This window comes from Pleurodeles waltl, chromosome 8 (genome assembly GCF_031143425.1).
Source record: "Pleurodeles waltl isolate 20211129_DDA chromosome 8, aPleWal1.hap1.20221129, whole genome shotgun sequence".
NCBI classification, from domain to species: Eukaryota; Metazoa; Chordata; class Amphibia; order Caudata; family Salamandridae; genus Pleurodeles; species Pleurodeles waltl.
In genome coordinates this window covers 336,618,571-336,635,863 of record NC_090447.1, presented here as the reverse complement: position 1 = coordinate 336,635,863, position 17,293 = coordinate 336,618,571, and positions in this window count along the sequence as shown.

Genomic DNA, 17,293 nt, shown 5'->3' with positions numbered 1-17,293 from the left:
GAAAGTCTTATTTCCTGGCGGGGGTCTTGGCAATGTTCTCTGGCTTCTGCCTGGATTGCAGGGACCGTTTGCGGGGTGGTTCTCATTCTGCAGGGGGAGGGGTACTGGTGGCCTGTTGGTCCTGTGGCGGGGCCTCCTGGCCACTAGCGGCAATGGAAGTGGAAGGCTGTTCAGATGTCTGGCTAGTGGCAGGGGCCCGCTGGTGTGACACTGCCTCCCTCATAATGTTGGCCATGTCTGCCAGCACCCCTGCTATGGAGATCAGGGTGTTGTTGATGGCCTGCAAGTCATCCCTGATCCCCTGGTACTGTCCCTCCTGCAGCCGCCTGTTCTCCTGCACATTGTCCAGGATCTGGCCCATCATGTCCTGGGAATGTTGATAGGCTCCCAGGATCTTGGAGAGTGCCTTCTGGAGAGTCAGTTCCCTGGGCCTGTCCTCCCCTTGGTGCACAGCAGTCCTCCCAGTTTCCCTGTTGGCCTGTGCCTCTGTCCCCTGAATCGTGTGCCCACTGTCACTGACCCCAGGTCCCTGATTGTCTTGAGGCGAGGTGTAGCCTGGAGTCTCTGTGAAGGTGGGCACACTGCTGATTGACGTGTCCTGGGAACAGAGGTACGGGTATGCTTAGTGGGTGCTGTGGTGGTGTTTCCAGATGGGGAGGCACTGTGGTGGTGTGTGACTGGGCTTGGGTAACCGGCTGTCCAGTGGTCCCTGATGGGCCAGGTAGATCATCCAGATCCTGAAGACCAGAGTTACTGTCATCACTGTGGGCCTCTTCGGTTGAGGGACTGGTTAGTGCTGGCCCTCCTCTCCGCTGAAATTGGCTGGGGTACCTGTGCGGATGTAAATGATGCATTATGGTATATGTGCCTGACATATTTACATACATGGCTTCCCCTCTATGGTTGGATTAGTCCTGCCAGCTTTCACTTGTGTATGTTAGTGTATGGTGGGATTGTTAGTTCTCTATGGTGTGCATGCTTTAGTGATCAGTGTCCATGCAGGGCTGTGAGGGGTGTCCATGCAATGGTACAGCATGCAGGGCTGGGCATTGGGATAAGTGAGATGTGATGGTGGAGTGTGTGGGATGTGGTGGTGTGATGGGAGTGAGGGTGTGTGATGGCATGCAGGTACGGGGGTGATAATTGTTGAAAGTTGACTTATCAGAGTCCAGTCCTCTTCCGACTCCGGCCAGGCCCTAAGGATGCAGTATTGTCAAGACTTGCTCCTTTCATACTGTGAGTTGTGGGGGAGGGGGTGGGGGTCCACCGCCAGTCCTCTGTATAGCAATCTGGTGTCTTGCTGCTTTGGAACGTACCTTCCCCCTTAGGTCATTCCACCTCTTCCTGATGTCATCCCTTGTTCTGGGGTGCTGTCCCATGGCATTGACCCTGTCCTTGTTTCTCTGCCAAAGCTCCATCTTCCTGGCTATTGATATCTGCTGCACCTGGGCTCCAAATAGCTGTGGCTCTACCCAGACAATTTCCCCCACCGTGACCCTTAGCTCCTCCTCTGTGAAACAGGGTTGTCTTTGTGGTGCCATGGGTGTTATGTGTGGTGTGTTGGTGAGGGTGTGATGGGTAATGTGTTGGGATGTGTGATGTGGAGTGCGTGAGTGGTGTATAGGTGTGAGTAGTGTGTGGCTCTAGATGTGTCAGTGGTCTAGGTGTCTGTCTGGTGGCAATGCTTTGCAGTCGTGAAGGTTTGGTGGTACTGTGGGTGTGTGTTTTGTAGTGGTGTGGGTGTGGTGTGTTTATGGGTGTCAGGTGTGTGTTGTTTGAATTGTCCAATGTAGTGTTGTTTTGTATGTGGGTGTCCATTGTGAGCGCCACGGTATGTACCGCCAATGGTTTACCATCATTGAATGTCTGCTGTGGTGATTCGTGGGTCATAAAGTGATGGGCGTTGTTCTGTTGGCTTAAAGGTGTGGGTTTTGGGACCACCAGTTTATCATTCCCCTTTGGACTGGCGGAATTGTATCTGTGGCTGAATTCTGTAGGATTGGTGTGTGTGTGTCATAATATGGTGAATGGATATCCGCCGTTGTGGCAGTAAGTTGGCAGCTGTCAGAGTGGAGGTAAGTGGGATTAACAGCCAATATCATAATGAGGGCCTTAGTTTCTTACCTAAGCTATTTTGATTATCAGCATTAACAATTAAACATTTATTTCGGGAAAAATAGTTAATATTAATCAGATGAATGTCATTTAGGGGTCGCCAAGGGTCACAACTGCGACCTCTGGCTTGCCCCTTTGGACCTTTGGCACTGCCTTTGGGACCCCTGGCCTCAGAGGTGGCAAAATCAGTCATAGGCACACAAGAGCAGCCCCACTCTCCTTTTTTTCTTGTCAATTTTTCATTACTACTAATAGTGAATAATATGTTAGTATTCACAGTTAGCGTAATAAAGATTGAATTTGCTGGATTATGACCCTCCATCGCAGCTGAGGTAAGTAAAAAATGATTTTAAATGTATGTTACATGTGTGTTTGCTGGTGAAAGTGTGATTCTGTAAGAACAAGTGTGTATATGTGAACATGTGTGTGTTTTTGAAGCATGGATGTGTGAATGAAAGTAAAGGTTAAATGGCATCTGATGTCACCTCCACTACCCCTGGCATTTTGGTGAATTGGCAATCATGATTAATCAACATAGCAGGATAAAATGCTATAATCTAGTATGCAAAATTACTATAAAATAGGAAAGTCATGTTACCATAATTTGGAGAATGAACACAATAAAATGTTGCCCCACCTTAGAGGTCACAGAAGGTAATGCCACCTGCCGTTGGAAGTAACATCATACCTAGAAACAGATTAAATTCAGAATATTCGAGTTTTCAAATATGTGTATAGCAATAATTATGGCATAATTATACTATAACTATGGTGCTTCATTTAAATGCCAGGGATAACCATGATATGTCGGGGACACAGCCATCACTAGCCTAAAGCACAGACTTCATATTAATACCACAGAAACAAACCTCATGTGTCTTAGTGTTCCCATCATATGGATGAATAATGCCTAATATACAGTATTAGGCAGCCACAGCCGAATACGGCATGCATTTATTTGTGTCCAATCTTGCATCATTAGTCAAGTAGCTCCTCATACTCACAAGCAAAGTTTTATACTATGCGTATGGTCTTTATTTGCTAGGTTTAGCCTTCTATGGCCATTGTATGAAGTAGGGGTGGGCGGAATTGACACAATTGCATTACACAGAACATTGTGAAACTACATAAAAAATCTGGAATTCCACCAAGGAGCAAAGTGGGTACTGTAATATGCAGTGCATACCCCATGGTGTCCTTACATAAGTATGTAAGGGCACATAGAGGTATGCAGTGCACTTCAACACAGTGACTAACCCTCTATGCCCTTACAAAAGTAGCTGTACATAAGTATGGAAGGACACCGGGGTTTGCAGTGCTCTCCAGTGCAGTGAGTACCCCTCAGTGCCCTTACACAAATATCTAAGGTAACCAAGGGGTATCCACGCCATTGCATACCCCTTGGTGCCCTTACATACTGATGTAAGGGCACCAAGCTGTATGCATCGAACTAGTGCAGTGCAGTGCAAACCCCTTGGTGCCCTCACATACTTATGTAATGGCACCTAGGGGTATGCAGTGCACTGCAGTGGTAAGTATGTATGGGCACCGAGGGTATCCACTCCAGTGCATACCCCTCAGGGCTCTTGCATAGGTATGTAAGGGCACTGAGGGGTATCCACTCCAGTGTATATCCCTCAATGCCTGTACTTACTTATGTAAGGGGACATATACACGTCACTGCAGTGGTAGGGCTGGAAGAGGGAGGGGTCCTTCTATGTTTAAAAATCGATGCAGATAAAGTTTAATCTGCAGTGTTTTTTAAACCAAGGGGGACTGCTCCCTCTTCTGGCCTTGTCTAAAACCAAACAGTGCTAATTAAGTTCCACTGGTGAAATGGCAGAACTCATAAGTAAGTCTGTGTTACATGAGTAACACAGAATTACTAAGTACTCCTAGCATGAACCAAGAGTATTAGACTGTGATGGAGAGATGTCTCAATTTTGATAAAAAGTAAAAGAAGATTTCTGTGGGAATGCATTAGCCTATCCTTGATCACTTAGCCCAAGCATAAGGGCCATCTTCAGAAAATATTGCCTATGATATTTGAACAGCAACATCAGAACAACATTATAGTTAAGCAATAAATACTTAAAGTAGCAAATTAATTGATTTAAAAATAAAACAATGTAATATTTTTGAATGATACACACATGAAGTTATTCGGATGTAGCCCTCAGGAAATATAAAAAAATGTTTTTTAAGTAGGTAGTCAGTAGTATATGTTAAAAACAACACTGTGCTTGCTATTTCTCACAAAAACTACCGGGAAGCACTGCATTTATTATTGGCACAGGGGCAAAGCGGTACTCTGAGCAACAGGTTTAGAAAGTAGTAGATGAAAAGTGTAATAAAATGGGTTGCTCCCATTTAATCCACCATGATTTTTTACTTTTTGATCGCCCCGGTTTTGGACTTTTACTGTGAGTGAGTCTCACTACTCTAGTCTAACCCCCAGTAATCACATGGAAAATGAGCTATGTGTGTTTATCAACAGTATCCAACTTTAAAGATAGCGCTATACATACACGGGTGTGCATATGTGTGAAGGCTGCATGTGTGACACTACCATTGTGTACAGCTGTGGAATTGCTTACTGGTAGCCTGGTACAGGCGAGACTCTTCAGGGATAGATATTGACTTGGGTTAAGACTTATAACATTAGTGTGCACTCATAGGTAGTCAGTAGGATTTACTGGATTATCTCTGTGTCACTGTATTATACCCATGGGTGAAATCTACACAAAGTCTCATAAGGAATCAAAATGGGTGACAACATGCATGCCAAGTTTGAATATGCAGGGGCGAAAAATGCTTACACAATTTATGGGTCATCCAGAATCATCATAGTTCTCTGGGTCAGCTCAAGATCACATTCCAGGCCTTTTGCTACCATGTTGGGCCAAATAATCCCTCCTACCCCAACAGAGTGAACAAAGCCCTCCCCCCACAAAAAGAACATTTATTTCCTGAGGAGGAATGGAGCCAACACAGGAGGGGCTCTTTTTTGAAGCTTTGGTGGGTAAGTCCCTGTCAATGATGACCACTAGGGGTGGACTCCCAGAGAAGATGTTAATATGGACCATTTGACAGTGCCATATTGCATTGTCCCACCATGCTGTGCCCGAAGATTGGGACAGGGGTGCATGGGTGATATTGCATCCTAAAACTGACCATGGATGGCTGGCATCGAGAACTTCCCACCCTAGCACTTAAAAATTCTTGCACAAGGGTGAGACAGAAAGTTTTGCCCTGGACTTGAATGGTGGCAACAGTATGGACAGCTGAAAGAACAAGCACCTGTAGCAATGATGGACTAAAGAGTCTAGCCTAAGCTGACTCCAGGACTAGTGGGTCTCTCCAGGACCACTGCCCAAGGACCAGTTGAGGGAGGACTTGGACAGCTGTGCCCCAGCAAGAAGGGAGGAGCATCAGAGACAAGGCAAAGGAAAAAATCTGGTGACTGGAGCCAGTGAAGTCAGCTTCCTGCATAGTGTGCTTTTTGAGGATAGGAAGCCTGCTGCAACCACACCAGGTAGCTAGGGCTTACTATCAGGAGCAAAATGAGCCCAGGAGCAAGAAAAACACCCAAGGTGGTCAGAGTTGTGCAGTTTTTAAACATTGCCCATTTAAAATATGCCTAGTAACAGAGGGCTTGGGGCTCCGCCACAAGTTTTAAATGTATCCTCAGGTGGGACCGTGCCCAGGGGTGGTGTAGGGTTGATTTATTCATAGCCTTGCGGGGCACGGCATGTGTGGTGCACTCTCCACCGTGGTCCGATCACCTTCTGTAGCCCCAATCACTTTGGAGGCTAATGCAACCACAATGGAAACTTCAAGGGCCAACACAATAAAAAAACAAGGCAGGATATGAAGAGGGGGTGGAAGAGTACTGTTGTGTCCCCCCACTGTGATTGTTGGCTCACCCCTGCTCCCCCAGCCCGTGTCTTGGGGCTTTGTTCTACAAAGGGGTTTCCCTCGGTGTGGCCTCAAAATGAGCAAGGACACCACCAACATGATTTCTTAGTGTGATGGGGGCTATAAGATGTGCAGCAGCCCCCTTGGTATCTGCAAAGTTGCCCTAAGTTAGTAGGGCAAAGGAATGCATGGCCATCAGCATGTTTAGCCTTTAGTTTCAAGCAATCTGGGCTGGGGCTTTGCTCTCCAGCTTGGGAGTGTAGGGACCAGCAATGGTTGGTCCTATGGCTGCATTTAGTGTGGCACAACGTGCATTCAATAAAGACAGAGACCCATGTTTTGTTGATTCTAAGTGCTTTATTTAAAAAGGGATTACTGACAAGTGATTCTGAGCAACATTGCATTGCCTTTTCATTAACAAACAGCTAATGCATTTAGACATGGTTACTGGTCCCTGTGACAAGATGATTCACCATAACATTTGGTTGTTGGTCCTTGGATGTGGTGACTCAAATAAAGCAAATAGGCTTGCCTGATATATTGATGTGGTGACCCTCTGACAGAGTCAATATATCTGTGTTGCTGAAAGTGACTCCCCCTCATATTGGACAGATCAATCTGGTATGGGAGCGGATAGTGTGATTTTGCTGGTTGTGACCCACTTGGGGTCAAATTTGATTTCAGAATGTCACCAAAGGCAGCTCCATCTACCTTACATATATATTCGTAAATTAGTGCATAGCATTGACTAGGGTGTATGTAACAAACGTAATTTTTGTTTTCCAAAGAAAAAGCGCAGATTAGACAATCATTTCTTGAGTGTTATTACTGTGTTACAGCGAATAGCAATTACTAGTCCATGCCACCTCCTCTGAGGAGGCCTTATACTGCTCTGCTTTGCTACCCCGAGAGAGACAAGTGCTACAATGGGGTTCTAGGTTTCACTATCTCCCTGTTTCTCCTCCATAGCTTCTCCTAAAGCACATAACCACTTGTCTCTTCAAATAAAAGCAAACCATATGGCTTGCTGGCGCCCCACCTTCCTTAAGGAAATAGGCTCATTGCAGTCTGCAAGAGGCCTATACTTCAAAAGAAACCATTAAAGTGATTCCTCTTTACCCATGGTTGTGAAACTCTTAGGCCCTTATTATGAGTTTGGCGGGTGGCAGAAGCTGCCCACCAAACTCATTCACACGGAAGACCGCTACGCCGGTCTTCTGCCCACTGGCCCTATTAAGAGTTGCCTACTGGGCCGGCCAGCGGAAACAGCCTTTCTGCCCACCGGCGCATTGGGGAAGACGACCTTAACATTTATGCCGGCAGCAATGTGGTAGTGTGTAGGGTGCGACAGCACGTGTCACGCTTTTCAGTGCCCATAATTTGGGCAGTGAAAAACGTGACTGGGCTGTCCATGGGGGCCCCTACATTGCCCATGCCAAGTGCATGGGCAGTGCAAGGGCCCCAATGGGGCTCCCGGCACCACCTTTCCACCAGCCTTTGCATGGTGGGGTTACTGCCATGCATAGGCTGGCGGAAAGTTGTCTCATAATCCCCACCGCAGTGCTGCCCTGGCAGATTGAGACCACCGGCACCACCAGGTTGTCGGCTGGAGGCAACGTGGAGGTGTTGGTGGTCGGTTGCTTTGGCGGCAGTCCGACCTCCACCGTGGGCCTGGCGGTCTCATGATGGTCTCATAGCCACCAGGGTCGTAATAATGACCTTAGTGTAGAAACAAGTAGGATGCTGATTGAGGAAACTGTTTTTTCACCAGTAGTAATGGCTGCTAAGTCAGAAAGTACTGTCAGATTGGTTGGTTTTCTCTAAGCAAATCCTTAATAAGTGGCAAGCTGCCTTATACAAATGGGTGTCTAATAAGAGTGGGGTTGGAGCTTGGCAAACCTTTTGTATGGAGAACATTTCTGAATGTCCATGAAGTACCTCTCCTGAGAAGGGAGATTTGAAGGAAACTAATTGTGTGTGAGCAGCATGGAGCCCAGTCAAAGGCAGATTTAAAGTCACTAACCAAAGTTATTTTTCTTAAGACAATGAATTAGTAAAATTATGAAAGCCATTTTTGCAACTCCTAGGCCTGTCAGCCATAGGGTAGTCTTTCCCCCAGACGTTTTGCCTTCACACTTTACCACTGCTGACCAGTGCTAAACAGCATGTGCTCACTTGTTAAAACACGGCAACGTTGGCTTATAACCAATTGGCATATTTAATTTACTTGTAAATCCCTAATAAAATTTCTCAGTCCTGCTATTACACAGTTTTTAAACTGCCATATTGACCTGGCAAAATTACCTTTTTCAACTATCACTTCCAGAGAGGTTGGAGAACAACCCTTAAAACTCCCAGTCACTCCCAATCCATAATACAAACGCACAAAATGTGGGTCGGGATTCTATTGCACTTCCAATACGTTTCCAGTCTTTGCCATATACCGAGTACCTGGTCCTTCAGGAAGATATATCCCTTTAATGGATGGAAAGGCCTCACCCACTTAGTTGTGGCATGCTCCATCATAGGTCCGTCCAACCCGCAAGTTTAAGATAGTACTAACCCTGCAGTCTCGACCGTAGCCCCAAAGGAGAACTAGCTCCTTATGGGACAGGGAGATCAGAATAAAGTATCTTCTGGTCAGTAGGGTGCCAGTATCAGTAAAAAGAATAGTTAAAACTTTCTCTGCATCTATCCAAAGGCACTGGTTTATTCAGGATGATGCGGGTAGGGTTCAAAATATTTTTGCTAGTCCACCCTATTTTCCTGGGGGGCTGCCAACTGGTATGCTTGGGATTTATAATGGATCACCACACCTTCTCATATGCATGCCAACATGTTTCAGCCTACTGAGGTATCTGTCTGGATTGTTTTATTCTCAGACCTACTGTCTTCCAACCTTCTTCAAGAAGGCCCGTAGGGATGTCCACAGTATTGAAGATGCTTTAAAACACACAAAAAGGGATATATCTTTGCAAGTGTACTTGAAATCCTGGCAAAGTCCTCTGTGGATGGGATTTTCAAGTATATTTGGGTATCGGAAGCACAGAGGTGAAAGAGAATCCCAGAGTTTCTTTGAGTCACACTTAGTGGTTCTAGGTAGATGTTGAAGAGGGATGGGGAGTGGATTGAAGCGTGGGGGACACCTTGGTGAATCCTGACTGATCTCGAGAATGAGTTGCCCATTTTCACAATTTTTGAATTGGTGGATAGGTAAGAGGGAAACCAGTTGAGGACCGCTCCTCCACATCCCATGAGTAGTTCAAGAATACAAAGGAGGTCATGATGGTTGACAGTGTAGAATGCATTGAAAAAATCAGGGAGGACCAGGAGGCAGGAGATTCTAAGGGAATCATCGACTATTTGGAGGTTTTCAGTTTCTGTACTGAGACCCTGGTGTCTAGGAGTTTGTTTGGATGTGTTGGGCTAGTTCAGATCCTATACAGCATTTGATGACTTTGCCTAAAAATGGGAGTGTGGAGACTGGGCAGTAGTTGTACAAGTTCTCTGGATCCAAGAGGTTGTATTTTTTAAGAACAGATTGATATGACCCATTTTTAGTCATTTGGGGAAGAGGCCCTGAATAAGAGTGGAATTGGCCAAGGTGTTCCATATGGGGAGTAAGTGTGTGGCAAGAGATTTTCTCATAGATCCTTGAATAGTGTCCTAATGATGGTGTGCGGGTTTTACTTCTGAGATAGTTTGCAGCAAGTTCTGCTCAGAGATTGGAGAGAGGGATGACCATAGTTGTATTGATTTGTACAGTAGAAATTCAACTGTTTCTAGGGAATCATTGATGGGAAGCAAAATATGGATGTCTCTAACTTTTTTATCAAAGAAATCCACAAAGTCATTGCAACGGCCACAAATGGCTTGGGAGCCGAAGTGACAGCGGGGTTAGTAGACTGTGCAATAATCTTGAACAGGCGCTTTGGTCTATTCTTTGCGGAACTCATGAGGGCTTTAATAAGAGAGGATTTAGCTCTGAGGATTTGGTCTTCGTATTGTTTTCACTCTATGTGAAGCTTAGTCATACTCCGATAATTCTTTTCTCCATTCTTTCTTTTATTTTATGATAAGCTTTCATTCTTCATAAAGTGCTTTAGAGAACCGGGGCCTAGAGGGTTTTGGTCTGGATAATTTGCACTTCCGTAGTGCATATTTGTCAATAAGGGATTTCATGCAGGAGTTGAACTTATCAGTGGCCTCGTTGACGTCACGATGGGGTGTGATCGCATTTAGGGTAGGAAGGGCAATGATGGCTATGGCTTCTGTGTCAAGGTTGGATTTGTCTCTAAACCATATTTTTTATTTCTTGGGTTGCCCAAAAATGTTGGTGTAAAAGCTGATTAGAGAGAACGGGGTCTGCACGTGATCAGACCAGTTGTTTGGAATGGGGTTGCATGTCTTTATGTACTGGATGTTATCATATTCAGAATGGCACCTTTGTGGTGTGTACGTTTATGTCAGTGTTGTTGGAGATCAATGGCAGTGAGAAAGGAGGTAAAAGTGTCCACATCACTATGCCCATGTTTCCCCAGTGGATGTTGAGGTCATCAAGGAAGAAAATGTTGTCAGAGCTGAGAGGTGAAAAAATCAATGCATTCTACAATGAAGGTGTTGTTTTACCCCATTAGATGGTAAATCATGTTCAAACTGAGGTTTGAGGTAGTGGATCTGGACAATTCCACCAATAAGCTTTCAAAGGACTGAAAGTGTGTGATTGGGAGGATTTGGCATCTCAGAGAGTTTTGGTGAATAAGTGCAAGACATCCACTGAGTCTATCTTCCCAGTGGCAGCGCAAAATGGAGTAGTTGGGAGGAAGAAGAAGGTCAAGAGCATGGTTGGATGAGGTGCTGAGCCACATTTCTGTGAGGATCAGGCTATCAAGGTTATGGGTGGAGATCGAGTCTGGTAGCTCAAGACAATGCTTGACTGCAGAACAACAATTTATGTGGCATGCATTTCAGGGAGAAGCTGTTGTCTTTCTGATTTGGCTGATCCGGGAGGGTAGTTAGGATTTGTATCAAGTTATGAGTAGATGAGTGTGTTCTGAGGTGGTGTGTATGAGTCTTAATGCAGTTAGAGATGATAGTGGAAATCTGGCAGCCCCATATAGGAAGGTAGGCGAAGGAGATAGCGGGTAGATAGGAGGAGGGGGTAGTGGAATTTGAATCTGCATTACTCTTTAGGCGATGGAGTACGTCTGGTTTGTCAAGGGAAGGTTGTCTTTGTTTGGGTGTGGGTAGGTAGTCTCTGGGTATGCTAGAAAGGTGTTGGGGGTGGGTCCCCAGGGTATGATGAGAATAGGAGTGGCGGGACAACAGACAGTCACTAAGCTGGAATAAAGCTGAAGTGAGGATGTCCATTCTTCGAAAGAGGACTGAGAATGAGAAAAGGAGCTTGTTAAAAAAGGGCCAGTTGTGTTCAGTAATTGTGGGAGGAGTGGGGTAAATTATCAGGGATGGACTCTGGGGTTGAGATGTAAGAGGGGGAAGGTACTGGTTGTTGGTGTCTGATAATTGGAGAGTTAGAGCAGGAGGTGAAAAATGAAGGGAAGTGGGTGGGAACCTGTGAGCTGACTGTGTTGAGGAGAGAGGGGTGGCAACAGCAAATGGAGTAGGAGATAATGATTTGTGAAGGTTGGAGCACAATGGTGTGGAGATGGTTTGTGGGAGGGATGTTCAAAGCATGCAATAGGAGGTGGGCAATGGATTGTGGGAGAGCCTGGGTAAGATCAGTTGTCTGGGTGGATCAGAAGGGGGAGAGTGGGTCGATGGTATTATGGGTGGTCAGAGAGGGGGAACATGGAGGATCATAGAAGGGCCTGAGGGTGAGATAAAATAAGTCGATTTTTTACAAGATTATATAATTGGCTTGGAACATGATCTTCCCATTGTTGTAAATAGATATAGAAAAGTTGCACGAGAGGCCAAAGGGGGAGCAGCATTTGAGTTTGCATCCAAAGGGATGTTGGCGAGAGAGGAGGGTGGGAGAAAACTGTGTAAGGATCTGATTCATATGTCAGTCTTGTGTGAGAGGAGGTGGAGGTCGGTTTTAGGGGAACCTTTGTGTTGGCAGTGGCATTGGTCTTTGAAGAGGGTTACCAGGAAGTCTCTCAAGGTCCTGTATTCCAAGTTTTTCATAGCATGTTTGGAAATATTTGGGGGTTATTTCATCTTGAAAGCATTTGGGCTGGATCTGGAAAGGAGTGCTAGGGGGATCTGGCAGCAGTGGGTGTCAACAGCATGATTGGGGCTAATGTCAGGATCCAACTTCTTACAAATAGTTCTCAGAGATATTGTGTTTGGGGTTGTCAAGGACACCATTATGATTGCCCATTTACAGATAATAAGTTGATAATGAGCATGGGGTCATTCATTGATTCAATGTGAAGAGCTGGTAGTGAAAGCTAGTGGAGTCTTAATTGTTATGGTAGGATTTCATACTATTGAAGGATGACTGCCCATTCGGAGGTGTAGTGCTATCTTTGTGCTGGTGAAGTCCTTCCATGCTTTCCATGATATAGACTGTCATTCAGTCCTTCTATTTTGTTTAATAAGAAATGCTGCTATTTTAAAAAGAGGTCATTCATATGTAGGGAGGAGAAAGGATCCACAAAATGGAAGGCATGATAGACAAGAACCCAACATAAGTCACAGTTTAGCCCTTCGAGAGTGTCATTCATAGTCGTTGAATTTCATTCATGGTTACACTGAAATCATGAAACTGTCACATATTAGATATCTGAAAGCTTGGCAGCTATGGTTACTAAGCATCCATATTCCCCCTGCATCATGCAAGCGCAGCCAAACTGCTCACTGTAATCAATCCATGTTGGTCCTGGATCTCCTTATAGTCCAGTGCGAACTGGTGTGGGTCACAGTGTCAAGTTAGTGGGACTCACAGTTCTCCTGAGTTGCTCTGGACTCAAGTTGAATAGGCCAGGTAGCCATTCCCCCACTGGACCAGGCAGGCCAGAGATCACTGATAAGTGCAGGACCGCCAAAATGCCCAAGTCCCACCAAGCGTAGATGAGGCACTCTGAGGGGATGGAGGCTCCCCAGTGTCCGTAGGGCAGAGGACAGGCCGCTGCACTACTAAGTGAGCAGAACCCACTGGCCGGGACAGATCGACCATTCAGGCGTGGCCGTAACCATGCAGGGTAAGCTGTGGCAAGGTCATGCAGGTAGCCTATGAAATACCCAGACACGCAGACAAAGGGGGATTAAAGCCCCCGGAAGGAGGAGGCATTTACCGACCAAACTTGATCACTGGGACTCTGCCTGGCCTTGTTAGTGGAGCTGAGACCGGGAAAGAAGACCATTGGTAGAGGAAGTAGGTCTTGTAACTTTTATTCATTTTCCACAGCCCAGCATCATAATAAGCTATAATTTCCAAATAAAGCATGTTACCAGATCATGTTTGGTGTCTTTGGAGCTATAAAGAAGAATCCTCTCTCTTGGTAAAGTAAAGTCAGATTTTAAATTACAATTTTGAAAATTCCACTTTTCCAGAACGTCAGCCTTGTCCTACCTTAGACCATTAGTGGCAGTTGCCATTTTATGGTTCACATGACTAGATGTAGCTGACATTTGGGCTTTGTGTATTCCTCCTATACAGCTACACACAATAGAGAGCTTAGGTGTGCCCAGATGGGACATCACTAGAATGATGGAAAAGCAGAGCTTGGCCCAGCCCTACGTAGACATGAATAGGCTGTGTCCTAACTCCACAAAGGGCTGTATATACCCAGGAGTTAGTCTGGAGCCAGGACAGCGAAGGTAGGATGCCTGGGGACTTTAAAGGGATTACCTAGGAGCTTATCCCACCTTCCAGAGGAAGGTTACCAGGTATGTATGTATTGGCTCTCAAACCACCTTTTCAACATACATCTGGACCTGTGAATACTCTGACAGGAAGATGGACTCCTGTGCTGTTGAAAGGATTGCCACTCTGCTAGACTGCTGGTCTGAAGGAACTGCTGCCCTGCAGTGCTGACCTGCTGTCTGCTGCCCTCTTGTCATGGTGAGAAGGACTTAGCCTGTGTCTTTTGAACCCAGGACCCCAAAGTGACTCCAAGGACTCATTGGCTGGCCTTCTGACAAGAGCCTCAGTGACAGAAGGATCGAACAACCTGGAATCCAGCTACTAGACTCTGACATCTGTGATTCTACACAGCTAAGTGGTGTCACTGCCACTACATGACGTATCCATGGTGCAGGTCCTCTCATCCCTTGGTGAAGACTACCTTGTCAATGATACCAGACTTCACCTCCCAGCCTTGCAGATCCTCAGAACCAATGCATTGCCTCAGCTGCCTGACCCATCCGTGATGCCAGACTTTGCATCTTTGTCAGACCTTGGCTATAGGATCTTTGCCTGAGGACCTTGCAGCATCTCAGAACTAATGCATTGCTTCAGCTGTGCGGTGCATCTTTGATGTGGACCCTCACAACACTCCGCTAGCCAGGATTTAAGACACGCTGTTCAGCTGGCCCAACTGGGTCCCTGTAGCCAGTCCACGCTCCATCAGGTCCGCCTGAACTTGTGGCTTTGTGCCGGTCTGATGCAACCAGATATTCTCAGTTGATGCAACCAGATATTCACAGTTGAGGTTTTTTGCTTTTTGGCTCTACTTTTACTGAAATCTTTAAAACTGAATATCTCCAGTTCGACGGATTGGATTTTTGTCATTGTGGTCTTGTTTTATTTACTCAAGATTACTTTTTTCCTAAACTTGTGTGGGATCCATTTGTGGTGTGTTTTCCCTGTGTTATTGTTTGAAATGTTGCAGAAATGCTTTACTTATTGCTTCTGAGTTAAGCCAGACTGCTTTGGGACAAGCTACCTAAGGGTTAATTTAGGGTTGCTGTGATGCTGTGACTTCACCCTGGGAAGAATTGTGGTTGCTGCTTGAGAAGGATTATACCCCCTAACCAGTAACCCAATTTCATACAGCAACATACAATGTTACTAATGAGTCTTAATTCCAACCATTAGGTGCATGTTGCTTTTTAACACCAAAATAGAAATAAATAGAATTTTGAAGCTGTGCAGTATTTGCAATACACACACTGTGTCGTAGGACTCTTACTATGCAGGTAAGATTACTTGGTATAGGGCAGCAGTACCACTGCGCGTGGGTGACTGAGTCAGTCCACATCGACTGGAAGCTGCCAACCTGACTTCATCAGCTAGCTAGCGTACCCCACCCAAACCTGGAAAGTAAAGGTGATTTGTGACAGCTTAGAAGCACTCTCACTCCTCAGGAAAGTCATGGTCAACAGATCATACCCCTTTCTCTCAGTTACACAAAGTCTCACACATGTGAAGGCAGACAAAAGAAATGCAGGATAGGTTTCAATGCATTTATTGAGGCAACTGCATTCTATGGTAAAAAGCATGAGATGTGATTATTAGGCGGATGAAATATAATATAGTAATGATTGTGACCAATAGAGTGAAACATATAAACAGTCCCAACATCCGGAAATAATCATGAGTCTAAGAATTCCTAATTACACCCTAATGTCTAACAGGGGAGCATAGCAGAGATGGCCCTTACACCCGTCCCAGTCTGTGAAAGGAGCCCGACCCCCATACATAAGGGTCTGCCTGTTGTCATGTTGGCAGTCCTCACAAGTTGTTTGCTGTATGGTGTCATTTAAGATATAATTTGGAATGGAATAAGGCAAGCTCTAAATAACACTTCCATGCCTTGTTTCTGCCAATCAATGTTCCCCACACAGTCTTCAAGTTAATTGACTTCTTCCAAGGCTCATAACCTTCTATATCTAACTGGGAAAAAAAGGAATCTGGTGTCTGCTAGAAATGTTGTTCTCACTTCTGTGAGAGGCATTTTCAAATAATATGACTCTGGCATCATCTCCAGTATGATATGAAAACTTTTCTACATATGTTTTAGAACTCCCCACTGGTGGATCTGGGCAATGTTCCCACTGTGTCTACTTAAAAAATATTCTTGGGGTATCAACTCTGTGCAAAAATGGTGTCCGTAATGGTGATAATAGAACATTTCCCCATAATTTGCAGTGTTCATGTACACATCTTCACTTTCAAATAGAGTTTAATATTGAAGCTCAGAAAGCATTGAATCAACTGTGTTTACATCCCAGTCATCAGAAACAACCCCCTGTGTAATAATATAATTCATAGATACTTTAAAAACATATGAAATTTGAATCATTTTTGTAGGGCCAAAGATATCAAACTGTACTTTATCCCAAACAATCCTATCAGGAACTGAAATGGCCGACATGTTGAAAAGGGACAAGTCTCTTCAGAACTTATGTGAAGATTGGTAAAGTTTTAAAACCTCATCCACCAGTTCAATAGCAGAGCATTCAGAAAGATGATGACCATGTATCAGCAGAAAGAAAACAATAAGGAAACCAATCCAATGCAGAAAGGTAAGCAATATCAATAGAATCCTTAGAACCCAAACATAGTACCTTGGCTGAATAATTATGTTTAAGCCAGTTGAAAAGCTTTTGATACACATACTGCAGCTGATGCTAAAGAGTTTGAAAAAAAGTCATCTATGTCGGCAAAGTGACCAGAAGCAGAACTGTGCAAAAACTGGAGCCAATGAAGGTACAAGAGAACTGGTAGATATGTCAGTTGGTGGTTCATCATAAAACTATTCCATCTGTTTGTGCTGCATTGGAAAACTGCAAATTCATGTTGTGGACATTTCTTGTAGATGAAGTGGTGACATGAATCTACAAAGCTCATTGTCTTCCCTCCCCAAGCTTGGGGAAATAATTTCAGCATTGTTGATTGCTTGTTGAGGTACATCCTGAATGGTATTGATAGGGGTATGGGAGCTAGTCAGGAATCCTCATTGTCTACTGTGCAGGATCGGCCACATGATGTAATTTAATGTTGACAATTGAAACAAAGCTGTTTTCTTTAGAACCAGGGAGAGGTGGTAGAATGACAGTTCTTTTCATCACATAACTGTTGTAATTCCTGCAAGACAGTGAAACGTTCATTTATGTCAAATGGTGTTTCTGCCACCACCATGCTAATGGCCATCAAGATCTGGAATATACATAGATATCTCAAACAGGACTCATATGGGGTACGTCCTCCCAAAGACCTTCTGGGCAGATTGTTTAGTGCTCTCTGAACTCTGGACAGGTAGTAGAGGCAACTACAACCAGGACCTAATTTGCTAGCTGTTAAGGTCTGCTTTAAGTCTTGGCTCTTCTTCTCCACAATCAAATTTCCCTC